This window comes from Rhincodon typus, chromosome 10 (genome assembly GCF_021869965.1).
Source record: "Rhincodon typus isolate 14 chromosome 10, sRhiTyp1.1, whole genome shotgun sequence".
NCBI classification, from domain to species: domain Eukaryota; kingdom Metazoa; phylum Chordata; class Chondrichthyes; order Orectolobiformes; family Rhincodontidae; genus Rhincodon; species Rhincodon typus.
Genome location: NC_063341.1, coordinates 75316075 through 75332397, shown reverse-complemented (window position 1 = coordinate 75332397; position 16323 = coordinate 75316075).

The window sequence follows — 16323 nt, the reverse complement described above, 5'->3', positions numbered from 1 at the left end:
GTTTCAGTTTGGGACCCTTCCCGCCCTCTTCCTCTCCCCCATTTCTGACAAAGGGTCCCGAACTGAAACGTCAGCTTTCTTGCTCCTCTGATGCTGCCTGGCCTGCTGTGTTCCTCCAGCTCTACACTAGACTGTCTGTGGCTCCTTGAGGTAGCTCCACCATTTATAGAGTCATAGAGTCATACAGTGCAGAAACACACCCTACGGTCCAACATGTTCATGCTGCCTGGACATCCCAATCTGACCTAGTCCCACTTGCCAGCATTTAGCCCATATCCCTCTGAACTCTTCCTATTCACATACCCATCCAGATGCCTTTCCAATGTTGTAATTGTACCAGTCTCGGCCACTTCCTCTGGCACCTTGTTCCAAAAATGCACCACCCTCTGCGTGAAAAGGTTGCCCCTTGGTTCCTTTTTTAAACCTTTCCCCTGTCACCTTAAACCTGTGCCCTCTAGTTTTGCACTCCCCCACTCTAGGAAAAAGATCTTGGCTATTCACCCTACCTATACCCCGCATGATTTTATAAACCTCTATAAGGTCACCCCTCAGTCTCTGACACCCCAGCCTATTCAGCTTCTCTCTATAGCTCAAACTGTCCAAACCTGGCAACATCTTTGTAAATCTTTTCTGCACCCTCTCAAGTTTAACAATGTTCTTTTCTATAGCAAGGAGATCAGAACTGTGTGCAGTGTGCTTTGATGAGATCATGGATGATTTGAATCCTGAAGGCTTATCCCTATACTCTCATCAGTCAACAATCTATATACCTCTGCTTTAAAAGTATCCAAAGACCCAGCTGGCACCACATTTTAGAAAAAGAATGGCACAAACTCACAAACTTTGGAGAGAAAAACAAATCCCTCACTTCATAAATGAGAAGCCGTTTGTTTTTAAACTTCTGTTGTCTAGCTGTAGACTTTCCCACGGAAGGTAACATCCCTTCAGCATCCAGTCTGTCAAGTCCACCCAGAAACTTATACAATTAAATAAGATTGCCTCTAATATCATGGCACATTTTTATAAGGACAGTTTGAGTCTGTGAACCGAACATCCTGTCACCTTAGAAAGAAGGGTATAAAGTTTATTGTAAAGAGTGACTGCAGGTTGATGTATTTGTTAAATGCTCAAGACTGCAATCACTAGGAATGGACTGCTCACTGGGTTATCTTATGTTTAACATCTTGGAATGTATTTGCTGACTAGTTTGTTGTATTGATCAACAGGATTTTTACCAAATCTAGCAAAGATGTTAATGTTTTCGTTTAGGCCTTGTATGTTATCTTGTGGGCCAGGATGTCGTATTTAGGAATTAATATATGGCAGAAGATGTCTTAGGTCTGTCCTGACCCCTGGTAAGTTTTCTCATATGATTGTCCATTCTTCAGATTATCTTATATGCAAACAAGCTCCATGTGGAGTTAAAAGGTAAAGCATAGTGGAGAACTCAAGCTCCATGATGGGACCATGCATCAGTTTTGAGCCAATGTACTCAGTACTACCTTGAGGACAGCTGTGCCTGTGATTTTAACATATGTACATACCAGGAGCTGTAATTGACACCTGTTAAATCTTTCAGTTCCGTGTTACCCACTTATATTACAGGAGATAAATATAATCAAACAGAGTCAGCTTGGCATGATGAAAGGGAAATCATGCCTGACAAATTCCAATGGCCACCTGGTAGAAGTTCCCTTCTAATCCCACAAATCTCAGAAATCCTGATGGGCTGCATAAATTATTCTTATTTTCCATTTAGGTAAGTAAATGCTGAAAGGATGTTTCCCCTCATACAGAAATCCAGAACTAAGGAGCACAGTTTAAAAATAAGATGGAAATAAGGAATTTCTTCCCTCAGAGGGTTGTTAGTCCTTAAAATTTTCTTCCACAGGGAACAGTGGAGGCTTGGCCATTGAATATATCTGGGGCTGAGTTAGACTGATATTTGATCAAATGGGGTCAAGGGTTACGGGGGAACAAACAAAAAAATGGAATTAAAGCCACAATTAGACATTAAAAGTGTAAATCAAGAAATGGAAGGGAGAGAGGAACTGAAGAAAATAATATTCACCAGGGAAGTGGTAGAGTGTAAATTGTTGGAATAATGGATTAACTGCTTATGTCCTTATGGACTTCATCCAAGGATCCTAAAAGAATTGTTTTTGAGATACTTGATGCATTGGTTTTAATTTTAAAGCAATCAACCAATTTCAAATTAGCTCAGCTGTGATCACATTAAATGGCAGAGCAGATGCGAGGAACTGAATCGCTTACTTTGGCTCTAGTTTTTATGTCCTAATGTCATTTTCTAGAGTCTCCTAGATTTGGGAAATGTTCCAGGAGATCAGCAAATATCGAATGTCGCTCATCAATTCAAAAAATAGAGGTAGACAGAAAGCAGGGTTAATATCTGTCGACGTGGATGGACCAGGACAGACTGTTGGCAATATTTACGCCTTGAAGCTCTTGACCATCTCCACCTGAGCACCACGGATACAGAAGGGGACATGTCCTCCACTTCACTTCCTGAAGTTGGTGAACAGCTCCTGCATTTTATAGTCATAGTCATAGAGTCATCGGGTCATACAGCATGTAAACAGACCCTTTGGTCCAACTAGTCCATGCTGACCATGTTCCCAAAACAAACTAGTCCCATTTGTCTACGTTTGGCCCATATCCTTCCAAACCTATCCTAATCATGCACTTATCCAAATGTCTTTTAAATGCTCTAACTCTACCTTCATCCACCATTTCCTCTGGCAGTTCATTTCACATACACACCACTGTGTGTGTAAAAAAGCTGCCCCACATGTCCTTTGTAGATCTTTCTCCTGTCAGCTTAAATACATGCCCCCTAGTTTTGAACACCTCCACCCTCGGGAAAAGACACCTGCCATTCACTTTGTCTATGCCCCTAATGATTTTATAAACCTCTGTAAGGTCACCTCAACTTCCTACAGCTCAGTGAAAAATGTCCCAGCCTTTCCAGCCTATCTTTATTACTCAAACCTTCCATTCCCAGGCAACATCCTGATAAATCATTCCTGAAGCCTGTCCAATTTAATAGTATCCTTCCTAAAGCAGGGAGACCAAAACTGTGTACATTACTGCAGAAGTAGTCTCAGCAAAGCCCTGGACAACCTCAGCATGACTTCCCAACTCCTTTACTTAAAAGTCTGAGCAATGAAGGCAAGCGTGCTAAACACCTCCTTAACCACCCTGTCTACAAGTGATGCAAATTTCAAAAAATTATTTATCTAAACCCCTAAGTCTCTGTGTTCTACAACATTACCTACCATTAATTGTATTAGTCCAACCTTGTTTGTTTTACTGAAATGCAATACCTCGCATATATCCAAATCAAATTCCATCTGTCACTCCTCAGCCCATTGACCCATTTAATAAAGATCTCCTTGTAATCTTGGATAACATTTTTCACTGTCCACTATACCACCAATTTTGGCATCATCCGTAAACTTACTAACCATGCCTCCTAAATTCTCATCAAAGCATTCATATAAATGACAAACAAAAGTGGACCCAATACCGATCCCAGTTAACATCGCTGGTCACAGGCCTCCAGTTTGAAACACACTTCTCCGCCCCCACCCTCCGTCCCCTACTGCCAAGCCAATTTTGTGTCCCATTGGCAAGCGCTCCCTAAATCCCATTTTTTTGCTGATATTGAAGGAGAGATTGTTGTCTTTACACCAGGCCACTAAGCAATCAATCTATTTCCTTGAATAACACAGTGTGGAACTGGAGGAGTACAGCAGGCCAGGCAGCACCAGAGGAGCAGGAACGTTGATGTTTCAGGTTGGGACCCTTCTTCAGAAATGGGGGAGGGGGAAGGGAGCTCAGAAATAGAGAGAGGAGGGGTGGAGCTGGAGAAGGTAGGTGGGATGGTGAAAGGTGAGTGCAGGTAGGCAGTGGTGGGAATTGGTCAGTGAGGTGGGAGGAGCGGATAAGTGGGAGAGAAGATGGACAAGTTGTGTCAGGTCAAGGAGGCGGGGATGAGTGGGAGGATCGGTCAGTGGATGAGGCCAGGGGGTGGGGAGATTTTGAAACTGGTAAAATCCATATTTAGGCCATTGGGCTGTAGACTCTCCAGGTGGAATGTGAGGTACTGCTCCTCCAGTTTGTGGGTGGCGATATTGTGACACTGGAGGAGGTCCAGGATGGACATGTCACCCAGAGAGTGGGAGGGAGAGCTGAAATGGTTCGCGATTGGAACGTGTTGTCATTTGTCGCGAACATAGTGCAGGTGCTCTACAAAACTGTCTCCGAGTGTCCGTTTGGTCTCACCGATGTAGAGGAGGCCATATCGGGAGCAGCGGATGCAGTAAGCCACATTAACTATGTGCAGGTGAACCCCTGTCTGATGTGAAAAGTTTGTTTGGTGCCTTGAATGGAGGTGAGGGGGAAGGTGTAGGGGCAGGTGTAGCACTTCCTGTGGTTGCAGGGAAAGGTGCTGGGGGTGTTGGGGCTGGTGGGGAGTGTGGAGCAATGAGGGAGTCTCAGAGAGAGCAGTCCCTACAAAAGGCAGATAGAGGGGGGAATATATCTTTGGTTATGGGATTGGATTGTAGGTGGCAGAAGTGGTGGAGAATGATATTTTGGATCCTGTACTCTGTCTCATTGTTGTTTGAGATCTAACTCAATATGGAGGTGTCAGTAGCAAATTTGTAACTGCAGTTAAAGCTGAATTTGGCCACAGAGTCATGAGAGTATAAGCTGTATAGTAAGGGGCTGAGTACACAGCCTTGTGGGAACCCAATATTGAGGTAGATTCTGGAGGAGGTGTTGTCACCTACCATTATAATTGTGGTTTATGGGTCAGGAGGTCAAGGAGGGAGGGGGGAGTTGCAGAGTGAGGAGCAAAGTCCTAGGTCTTGGAGGTTGGAGATGAGTTTTGTTGGAATTATAGTTATATAATTAAAGTCAATAAATAGGAGTCTGACCCAAATGTTCCAGGGTTGAGTGTAGGGCCAGGGAGATCGTATCTGCCTTGTTGTGACAGTAGGCAAATTGGGAGGCTAGAGTTGACATGTGCCATTACTAACCTCTCCTCATAATGATAGATGTCAGAGCCACTGGACAGTAGACATTAAGGCGCTTTGCCTGATTTTTCTTTGGCATCAGTGGTCTTCTTGAAGCAGGTGAGAGCCTCACATCATAGGAAGGCAAGGTTAAGGATAGCTGAAAATATTCCCGCCAACTGGGCTGTGCAGGATCTGAGTGTATGACCAGGGATCACATCCGGGCCAGTCGCTTTCCGTGACATAAAGGTCCGTTGGAAAGTAAATTGTAAAAATGACATAATGTAGCTGTGAAGGGATTTGAATAGGTTAAAAGAGTGGAGAAGTATGTGACAAATGGAGTACAATGTGGGAAATGTAAAATTGTCCATTTTGATTAGAAGATTAAAAAAGATGGTGAGAGACTGCAGAGTCCTAAGATACAAAGGGATCCAGGTGTCCCACTGCATTTTACACAAAAAGTTGGTGTGCAGGTGCAACAAGTCATTAAGAAAGCTAATTGAATGCTAATTGAATCTCCCAAATTGAAAGGAGGTGAGACTTCTGTTATACAGGGCATTGGTGAGACTATGAATGGAGTACCTGCACAATATTGATCTCCTTAGTTAAGGAAGATGTAAATGTATTGGAAACAGTTCAGAGAAGGTTTACAGGATGAGTATCTAGAACGGACAGGTTGTCTTATGAGAAATGATTGGACAAGCCAGGTTTGTACTTAAATAAAAACCAAAAGAACTGCGGATGCTGTAAATCAGGAACAAAAACAAAGTTGCTGGAAAAGCTCAGCAGGTCTGGCAGCATCTGTGGAGGAGAAAACAGAGTTAACGTTTCGAGGAACCATCAGTTCTGAGGAAGGGTCACCAGACCCAAAACGTTAACTCTATTTTCTCCTCCACAGATGCTGCCAGACCTGCTGAGCTTTTCCAGCAACTTTGTTTTTGTTCCAGGTTTGTACTTGTTGGAGTTTCCAACATTAAAAGGTAACTTGATTAAAGCACATTAGAGCTAGAAAGGTCTTAACAAGGTGGATGTGAAAAAGGTGTTTCCTCTTATGGAGCGTTGCTGTTTATAGAATCATGGAATCCCTACAGTGCAGATAAAGGCCATTCATTCCATTGAGTCTCGTCCACCCTCTGAAGAACATCCCACCCAGACCCAGCACCACCAACCCAGTCCCTATACGTGAAAACAATCAATGCAGGATATTTGCTGAATGAACTCTGCCTAATTTGAAGATGATGTCCTGCTTGTCTGTCTTCTGCATGCTCCAATTGGAGCAAACTGGAGGAGCAACATCTTATCTTCAAATTAGGCAGATTACAGCCTTCTGGGCTCAATATTGAGTTCAACATCTTCAAATTGTGAACACATTCCTTCCCTTTCTTCTAGCTTTCCTTTTTACATTCTCTGTCACCCTCTCTACCCTATCCCCCACCGCAACGGGACTGTGTGTTCTTTCCAGTCTGGCAGTTAGACACAACATTGTTCTGCCATTCTCATATTCTGATCACTTAATCTGTTCTATCTACACCCTTTCTCCTCCAGCACTCCAATTGCCAACCCTCCCCATCCCACTATAGCATAAATGCCATCCCCTTCACACTTCACTTTAGCTCAGATGAAGAGTCATCTATTGTCGAAACGTTAACTCGCTCTCTCTCCGTGGATGCTGTCTGACCCGCTGTGATCCCCAATCATTTTTTTGTTTTCAGTTTCTATCCCCATAACCCCACATTTACCATGGCTGTGCCATCAAACCTAGACTTCTCTGGAGTCTATGGGCAATTTAGCATGGCCAATCCACCTGACCTATACATCTTTGGACTGTGGGAGGAAATCAAAGCAAGACACGAGAAAATGTGCAAAATCCACACAGACAGTCACCGCGGCCAGAATTGGACCCAGAATTGGGCCCAGAATTGGATATTTTCTGAAGAAGGGTCCAGACCCAAAACGTCAGCTTTCCTGCTCCTCTGATGCTGCTTGGCCTGCTGTGTTCCTCCAGCTCTACACCTTGTTATCTTCGACTCAGGTTCCTGGTACTGTAATAACACAGTGTGGAGCTGGAGGAACACAGCAAGCCAGGCAGCATCAGAGGAGCAGGAAAGTTGATTTTTCAGGTCGGGACCCTTCTTCAGAAACATTTACTTCTGAAGAAGGGTCCCGACCCGAAATGTCAACTTTCCCGTTCCTCTGATGCTGCCTGGCCTGCTGTGCTCCTCCAGTTCCGCACTATGTTATCTCTGACTCTAGCATCGGCAGTTCCTGCTATCTCCTGGTACGGTGAGTCAGCAGTGCTAACTACTGAACCACAATACTACCTCTGTTTTAGTCAAGCAGTCACCTATTTAAGACTGAGAATGGAAATCTTTTCTCATCTTGATGGCCTTGGGTCATTGGAACTGCCTTCCTCATCAGGTGGTGGAAGCAATTCTTTTTTATTATTTTTAAGCCGGAGGTAGATAGTTCTTGAAAAACAAGAGGGTGATGGGGAAAACTTACCAGGGTATCGAAGAATTTCGAGTAATCTGATCAGCAATGATCTTAGTGATTGGTCTCTCCAATGCCCTCCTTGACAGACTATTACAAATTAATCTTTATGACCTCCTGCAATACCCTTTCTGTGAGTGTATCACCCATCCTATGGGAACTGTTGTATCTAACAATAATGCTTGTTTTTGTTTGTTTAATGCTTGTCCCCTTGATTATCAGGGGGATCAAAGGTTACAGGGAGAAAGCGGGAGAATGGGGTTGAGGAACTTATCAGCTATGATTGAATGGTGGAGCAGACTCGATGGGCCGAGTGTCCTAATTTCTGCTCCTATGTCTTATGGTCTTATGGTCTTAATGCTGGCCCTCTGCCAGATATGACTTCCACCAGTAACCCTTACCTTAAGGTATAACCTTAAAGCTCCCAGTGTAAGATCCCCAAGATGCTACTGTGAAATATCTACTAAAAGGCTTAGCTCATTCTTGCAAATCTCATGCAATTACTGCTCAATGTAAATCTCTTGTAATTTATGCAAAAGTATACTGCAATTCAGATTCAATGCGGTGAATTCTGAGCAGAATACTGTGATAGGTAAATTTATTCACAATGGTTTTGACCCATCAATTGTAATTGTGATGTGCGATAAGGTTGGTTTTGAGATACAAGACCAGTTTGAGACTGATGAAAGATATATACCCTTTAAAAAAGATTGGTACTGGTCTGCCCACATTCTGCCTGGATAAATAAAAGAAATAAAGGTCTAAAGAGATAAATAGTGCCTCCTGTCACTGAATTCTGGACATTGGAGTTACCTTACAGAGGAGGACTTAATTATTTTGAGAATGATACATGCTCTGAAATGGTAATCAGCCTTTCTGTGTCAAGGGGAAAGCAACTGGATGCATAAACCAAAGCCAGCCATGAGAGAAAAAGACTGAAAATAGATGACAGGCTTGTCAACACCTGAAAGGAAATGTGAGGGGTTCACGTTGTACATTGTGAAACCCAGTATCAAGATCAGGAAGAGTAGAGATATAATGATGCAGAATTTTATACTCAACACACTGGCCCAATGTGATAGCATCCAATAACTTGGGAAGCTGTGATTCTTGTTTTAATGGTGTGGGTTCAGGGATAAGCGATTGAGCAGTCTGGGACGATACCCATTGGAATTTATGATGTGGACGTGCCGATGTTGGACTGGGGTGGGCAAGGTCAGAACTCACACGACACCAGGTTATAGTCCAACTGGTTTATTTCACTTGACGAAGGAACAGTGCTCTGAAAGCTTGTGATTTCAAATAAACCTGTTGGACTATAACCTGGTGTCGTGTGATTTCTGACTTTGAAATTTAGAAGAATGAGCGGTGATTTTATGGAAACATAATGAGGGAAATAAATAAGATAGAAGCAGGGAAGTTGTTTCCACAGGCAGTTGAAACGAGAACGAGGGGACATAGCCTCAAAATCAGGAGGAGCAGATTTTGGATTGATTGGAGGAGAAACTTCTTCATCCATAGAGTTGTGAATCTGTAGAATTCCCAGCCCAGTGAAACAATTGAGGCTACCTCGTTTTTAAGGGAAAGGTTGATAGATTTTTGAACAGCAAGGGAATTAAGGGTTATGGTGAGCGAGCAGGTAAGTGGAGCTGAGTCCACAAAAGGATCAACCACGATCTTATTGAATGGTGGAGTAGGGTCGATGGGCCAGATGGCCTACACCTGCTCCTAATTCTTATGTTCTTATGTTCTTGTAAGTCATAGCCAGGATACTGGGGAGAACTTGCCTGCTCTTCATTAATCCTTACTGCCAAGATTCTTTTACGTTCGGCTGAAACAGGTACACATGGCATCAGATATTGGCCCAGAGATGCCAATGGCTGGATAATTGTTGGAGCAGCGCAGGCCGCAGTTGCACATGAGGGCTGTAAGGAATCCCGAATGCAACTAATTCCATTGGAACTGGTCAATGAGTTTCCCAGGGGCCATTACCCTGCATATGGAGAATTTGGATGGTTCCAGCTCTCTGAAGCTAATGGCATTCAAGGAAAAGCTCAAGGATTAAAAGCCTTATTGGATTCCTGGATAACAATGAAACTGATTCCTGACTACATACCCACTAACCCTGTACACATCCACGACTCCTGATAACAACCCCGTGCCCAGATTCTACCTCCATCCAACCCTAAGGCATCTGACGTATCCTCTTGTCCCCTCACCAGGCTGAGATTTACCCAGGCCCTACCCCTGGTGACCCCCTGACACTTTGCTCCAATGATGGACCAATACTGCCCTCCCAAGCCCCACCACACCCTCAGACCAGACACCATAGACCCCCTGACCCTGATACCTGAAATAAATACAGAAGATGCTAGAGAGACACCCCATGTCTGGCAGCGCCTGTGGAGAGAGAAACAGAATCTCAGAATCGCTGGCCTGATTAACACTCAGCTTCCACACTTCCCATTCCCTAATTGCTCTCAAATCCAGCAAATCCCCCTCAGGCATCCTGATCCCTCCAGGTACTTTATAAAAAGATACATGCTTTTTGTCAACATCGACTGGTCTTGTACATCAAAACCAACCTTGCAGCACAACTCAGTTACAATTGATGGGTCAAAAACCTCGTGAACGAATTTACATATCCTTGTTTTCTGCTCAGACTACACCTCAGTGAATCGCAATCATGATACACTGTCATATAAATTACAAGAGACTCACATTTCACAGCAATTGCACAAGATTTGCAAGAATTAGCTAAGCTTTTTAGCAGATAATTCATACTGGCTGGAATAGAAACATTTGGGAGATCTTACACTGGCAATGCATGCTGCAATCCATGTCCTATAGGTAGAAGTGCCCTTAGGAAGGGAGTTCCAGGATTTTGACCCAGCAACACTGAAGGAATGGAGAGGTATTTCCAAAGCAGGATGGTGAGTGGCTTGGACGGGGATTTGCAGCTGCTGGGGTCCGCTGTGGAGCTGCAACGTTAAAGGTCAAATTGTGATTCTGCAAACTCTTTTGGTAAGAACAACAGACTTGAGCCCATAAGGGATGCTTGATACCACCCAAGGGACAGCTTCAAACCCCTTAATGCGTTATTCATTATTTTCCTTTCTCATTCACCGACAGATTCCAACTGTTCAGATGCTTTCAGCACAGGAACATCCCACAAACAGCGATTGAATGAGTGATTGAACCTCACCTTACGCTTTGTCGAACAACTCCACGAGAAACCTCAATGACTGCCTCACTTAGCGAAACAACTGTTTAGTGTCTCACAGGAGACACCTCCATTGTAGGAGCTGGGCTGCTGCTCTGAATATTGGACTCTAATTGAAGAATAATTAAAGTCAGAGAATGGTCCTTTTGAGAAATGGGCTTGCCCAAGGGGCAAATGCATATTAAAAATTAATGTTAAGCCCTACCTAGACTACATTTAAAGCCTCATGTAGTCAGTCTGGGCTGTGCATAGAGAAATGAAGGAGATTGTAATGGAGTTTGAAGACCATAGCATTGTGGAGGTTATGTTGAAAGATACCATTAAGCCACTCTGCTTTGTTAAACCTCTACAGTCAGGACCTGGTTATTTATTAATTACTGAATTGAATCCATGAAGTTCGAATCATTTTAATATATTTGGAGGATTGTATTTTGAATACATAGAAGTCCTTTACAGCAGCAGGATGATTTTACTTCTAAAGGCTCAAAATTAAAACCATGGAGACAGCCATGGGACAAAATGCAAGAAATTGATTTAGTTTCGGATGATAAGTCCGTCAAAAAGCCAGCTTTTCCTGCAGGTTATTACTGCGATTTTGTGGTCTGAACTTTTAGTCTCGCCATAACCGGGTGCTTTCCTACTTAAGGGCAATGCTTTTATTTTAGAATTGTCATGTTTCCATCTTCTCACCAGACTAGAGATAGTAGGAACTGCAGATGCTGGAGAATCCGAGACAACAAGGTGCAGGGCTGGATGAACACAGCAGGCCAAGCAGCATCATAGGGGCAGAGAGGCTGACATTTCGGGCCTAGACCCTTCATCAGAAAAGGGGGAGGGGAAGGGGGTTTTGAAATAAATAGGGAGAGAGGGGGAGGTGGATAGAAGATGGATAGAGGAGAGGATAGATGGAGAGGAGACAGACGGGTCAAAGAGGCGGGGATGGAGCCAGTAAAGGTGAGTGTAGGTAGGGAGTTAGGAAGGGGATAGGTCAGTCCAGGGAGGACGGACAGGTCAAGGGGGCGGGATGAAGTTGGTGGGTAGGAGATGGAGGTGCGGCTTGAGGTGGGAGGAGGGGATAGGTGGGAGGAAGAACAGGTTAGCGAGACAGGGACGAGCTGGACTCGTTTTGGGATGCGGTAGGGGGAGGGGAGTTTCCTCTCCACCTATCCTCTCCTCTATCCCTCTTCTATCCGCCTCCCATTCTCTCCCTATTTATTTCAAAACCCCCTTCCCCTCCCCCTTTTCTGATGAAGGGTCTAGGCCCGAAACTTCAGCCTCTCTGCTCCTATGATGTTCTCACCAGACTGCCTTGTTTAGCTGGGAGGGCAGGCTGGACTGGATCTTTGTATTTTTAGACAGAACCAGCACTAACTCCAAATAGGAAGTAAATAAATTGCAGACTCAGCTGTATCCATTTATACGCATATAGCACTGCGTCCAAACCTGTAGCAACCGGGTCCCAGATCTGATAAGGCTCACTTTTATTGACAAGCAGGCTCTAAGTACCTAGTAGCCTTCAGGCTCAAGTACAAAATATGGTTTTTGGTACATCAGCCACAGGCAGCCTGTCTTGTGGTACAGGAATGTAACAAATATGCTGCTGGGTAAGAATCTGGTGAGAAAGAGCACGAAACTCATGTGAATTTGGAATTAGGCTTTATTTAAAAATTCAGGAATCGAAATGCTGATTCTATCAGTAAATGTGAGGATCTAAATGTCTAGGCCCGAAACGTCAGCTTTCCTGCTCCTCTGATGCTGCTTGGCCTGCTGTGTTCATCCAGCTCTACACTTTGTTATCTCTGGTTAGGATTATATTCACTGGAGCTTAGAAGAATGAGGAGAGGTCTCATAGACCACATCGTGAGGACCAAATACAGTAGACTAGATTGAACGAAATGTGGGTAAATAGCTGGTTCACCTGGAAGGCATGGGGCCTTGGATAGTGAGGGGGGAGGAGGTGAAGTTGTATGAAGAGAAGCTAGGTTGATTCATACTATTTACTGTGGAGTTTCTGGTGGAACCTCATAATTGTCTAACAGGACAAGTCAAGGCACAGCAGGAAGGTTGTTCCTGATGACTGGGGAGTCTAGAACCAGGAGTCACAGTTTAAGGATATGGGAAGGTCATTTAGGACTGAACTGAGGAGAAATGTCTTCACCCAGAGAGTTGCAAGCCTGTGGAATTCCCTGCCACAGAAAGCAGTTGAGGCCAAAACATAGAATGTTTTCAAGAAAGAGTTAGATATAGTTCTTGGTGCTAACGGGATCAGAGGGTATGGGGAGAGAGTGGGAACAGGGGATTAAGTTGGAAGATCAGCCATGATTCCATTAAATTGCAGAACAGGTTTGAGGGGCTGAATAGCCTGAACCTGATCCTATTTTCTATGTTTCTATGAGTAACGAAGGACAGGAGTAGAGAAAGGTTTAGGGTGGGAATTCATAGGCTAAGACAGATGAAATTGCAGGTGCAGCGATCAAAATCAGGGGATTCCCAACAGCCAACATAGAATTGAATGAGGATTGTAAAATGTGAGTGACATTCCAGAATTAGGGAGGAGTTGATTGCTGATGGGATTTCAAAACAAAGATAAGGAATTTTAAAGTATGTTACGTGGTGATGTATGGGTAAATGGAACCTTAAAATGCCTATTGCTGACACCATTTCATAACGTTGTACTACAGCTCAGCTAGCATATTGTAAATATCAAACAAAATAGAAGTTGCTGGAAAAGCTCAGCAGGTCCAGCAGCATCTGTGAAGAGAAATAAGAGTTAATGTTTCGGGTCAAGGGTCACCGGACCTGAAACATTAACTCTGATTTCTCTTCACAAATGCTGCCAGACCTGCTGAGGTTTTCCAGTAACTTCTGTTTTTGTTTCTGATTTACAGCATCCACAGTTCTTTCAGTTTTTATTGTAAATGTTAGTTCTGCCAGAAGTCAGAAGATTCCCCACTACCAACCCTTTTTAACTGGTTTTAGTCAAGATACTGATACCAGGTAGGGAAAGGAGACTGAGGATAGGCTTTCTCTTAGTTAAAGTTGATTGCATGTTATTTAGCAGCTAATTACTTTACATCAAAGATACATGACTATCTCCTGTGAGAAAATCCCATCCAATTTATACAACTGGTACAGAGAAATCTATTACATCACACATATTGGTCTCTCCCACCAGAACAAAATACTTTACAACATCCAGGAGCTCCGAAGAAGAGTCATCTATTGTCAAAACGTTAGCTTGCTTTCTCTCCATGGATGCTGCCTGACCTGCTGTGATCTCCAGCATTGATTGTTTTCATGTGAATGACTCTGGTCTGACCCATTTTGTTTACTGCAAAATGGAACTCCTGCATGAGCAGGATACTTTCAAAGTATTACAGATTTTCACCGCTTTTTATTTCCCTTCTGGTCAGGAACTGTTAGTGAAGAAGGCATTTAGTATGCTTGGCTTCATTGGTCAGAGCATTGAGTATAGGAGTCGGGGTATTATGTTACAGTTGTACAAGACATTGGTAAGGCAACATTTGGAGGACTGTGTGCAATACTGGTTGCCTGCCATAATAGTTTGAACTTGAGTTTGAGTTTGATTTCTTGTTGTTACATGTCCCAACGGGTGCAAAAAGATTTAAGAGGAAGCTATTGAGACTGGAGGGTATGAATTATAAGGAGAGGCTGGATAGCCTGGGGCTATTTTCTCTGGAATGTCAGAGGCTAAAGGGTGACCCTATAGAGGTTATAAAATCATGAGGCGTACAGATAGGGTAAATAGCCAGGGATTTTTCCCAGGATAAGGGAGTCCAAAACTAGGGGACATCAGTTCCAGGTGAGAGGGGCAAGTTTTAAAAGGGAAACAAGGACCAACATTTTCACACAGAGGGTGGTTTGTGTGAGGACCAAGCTGCCAGAGGAAGTGGGCGTGGCAGGTACAATTATTTCATTTAAAAAACACTTGGACAGATACATGGATATGAAAGGCTTCGAGGGATATGGGGCAAATGCAAAGGCAAATGAGACTAAGAGACAACAAGGTGCAGAGCTGGATGATCACAGCAGGCCAAGCAGCACCATAGGAGCATAAAGGCTGTCGTTTCGGGCCTAGACCCTTCATCAGAAATGGCAAATGAGACTAGTTCAGTTTAGGAAAGCTGGTTGGCTTGGACTGAGATGGGCTGAAGAATCTATTTCTGTGCTGTATTAGCCTAGGATATGCTGATGAACGGAACTCATTGTGAGACATCAGTTCACGCTTTCAGTTCCAAAGTGTATTACATAACAAAATATTGTTTGGACAGAGTCAATGTAGGTTGGAGAGTACAGAGGGACTTGACAGGAGCTGAGTGCAAGTTAGGATGCAAAAGGCAGAATTTTAAATTGCTCATATTTCTAGAGGGTAGTGTGAGCGAGGCCAGCCAGGAGTATAAATGAGTTGTCTGTGACTGAGACAATGGCAAAATTCAGAAGGGACGAATGGGGGTGGAAGTAGGTGGTGTGGGTGATTTCTGTAGTTGGAACTCAAGTTGTGGTCAAACAGAACACAAAAAGTTGTGATTGGCCTGAACTCTTTTCAGAAAGTTGCTGTGGAGAGGAACAGAATCAGTGATGATGCAGTTATACTGGACTGGGAATATTAACTCTGTCTCTCTCTCTCTTCACAGATACTGCCAGACCTGCTGAGTTTCTGCAGCGTTCCCAGTGTTTGTTGTGGAATCAGGAAGTTGGGGACTGAAGCCCTTTGCTTTGGTCTTCCCAATATTCAGTCTCAGGAAACTTCTGCTCAGCCCGTCCTGGATGTTGGCTAAGCAGAGTGACATATTAGGGATGGTTGAAAAGGAAGCTGATTGTCCTTTTCTGCGCTGGCCTCTATGTTACTCTGGACCCATTGGTTTGCAGTTGACTCTTAATCGCTCTTTGAAATGGTCCAGTTAGCCACTTAATTATCCACAACTGCAATGTACCTAGGCATGGGCAATAAATACCAGCATTATGGGTGATGCTCATACCCTGAGAATTAATTTAATAAGAAGTCCTAGCACCTGACAACCTTCGTTTCTCTTCATTTCTGGAAAAGAAGGAAAATAGCAAGCAGCAGGAGGCTCCAGTGACTGATGAGCCTCATATGGGATGCACTCTGTGCTGCTGCTGTAGTATCATTCATCATAGTAATTTGTTACTCAACTCATTTTACTCTAACTTCTTTTTATCGAATGTTGTCACACACAATATCAGTTGACTGTCTACAACTGAAGCTAAAAGAACATCAGATTAATGATGGGAACAAGTTGTACAGAAACTCGTCTGTCACAAATTTGATTACAGCCACTGCTAATGCATCAAGTCGTTTACCAAAGATAAACTGAATTTAGTCAACAGTGAGTTACAAAGCCACAGCGTGAATATATCTTTAAGCAGTTAAGCTCATATTTGGAGACAGAGGCAGAGCCTGGTGATGAATATGTGCTGTAATGCTGAAAAAGAGATCTGTAATGTTGGTTAACACAATGTGCCAGCCCAGTGGTGCAGACATACAAGCCTTGCCTCATGTATCATCGCAACATAAATCCCCAAAGATTT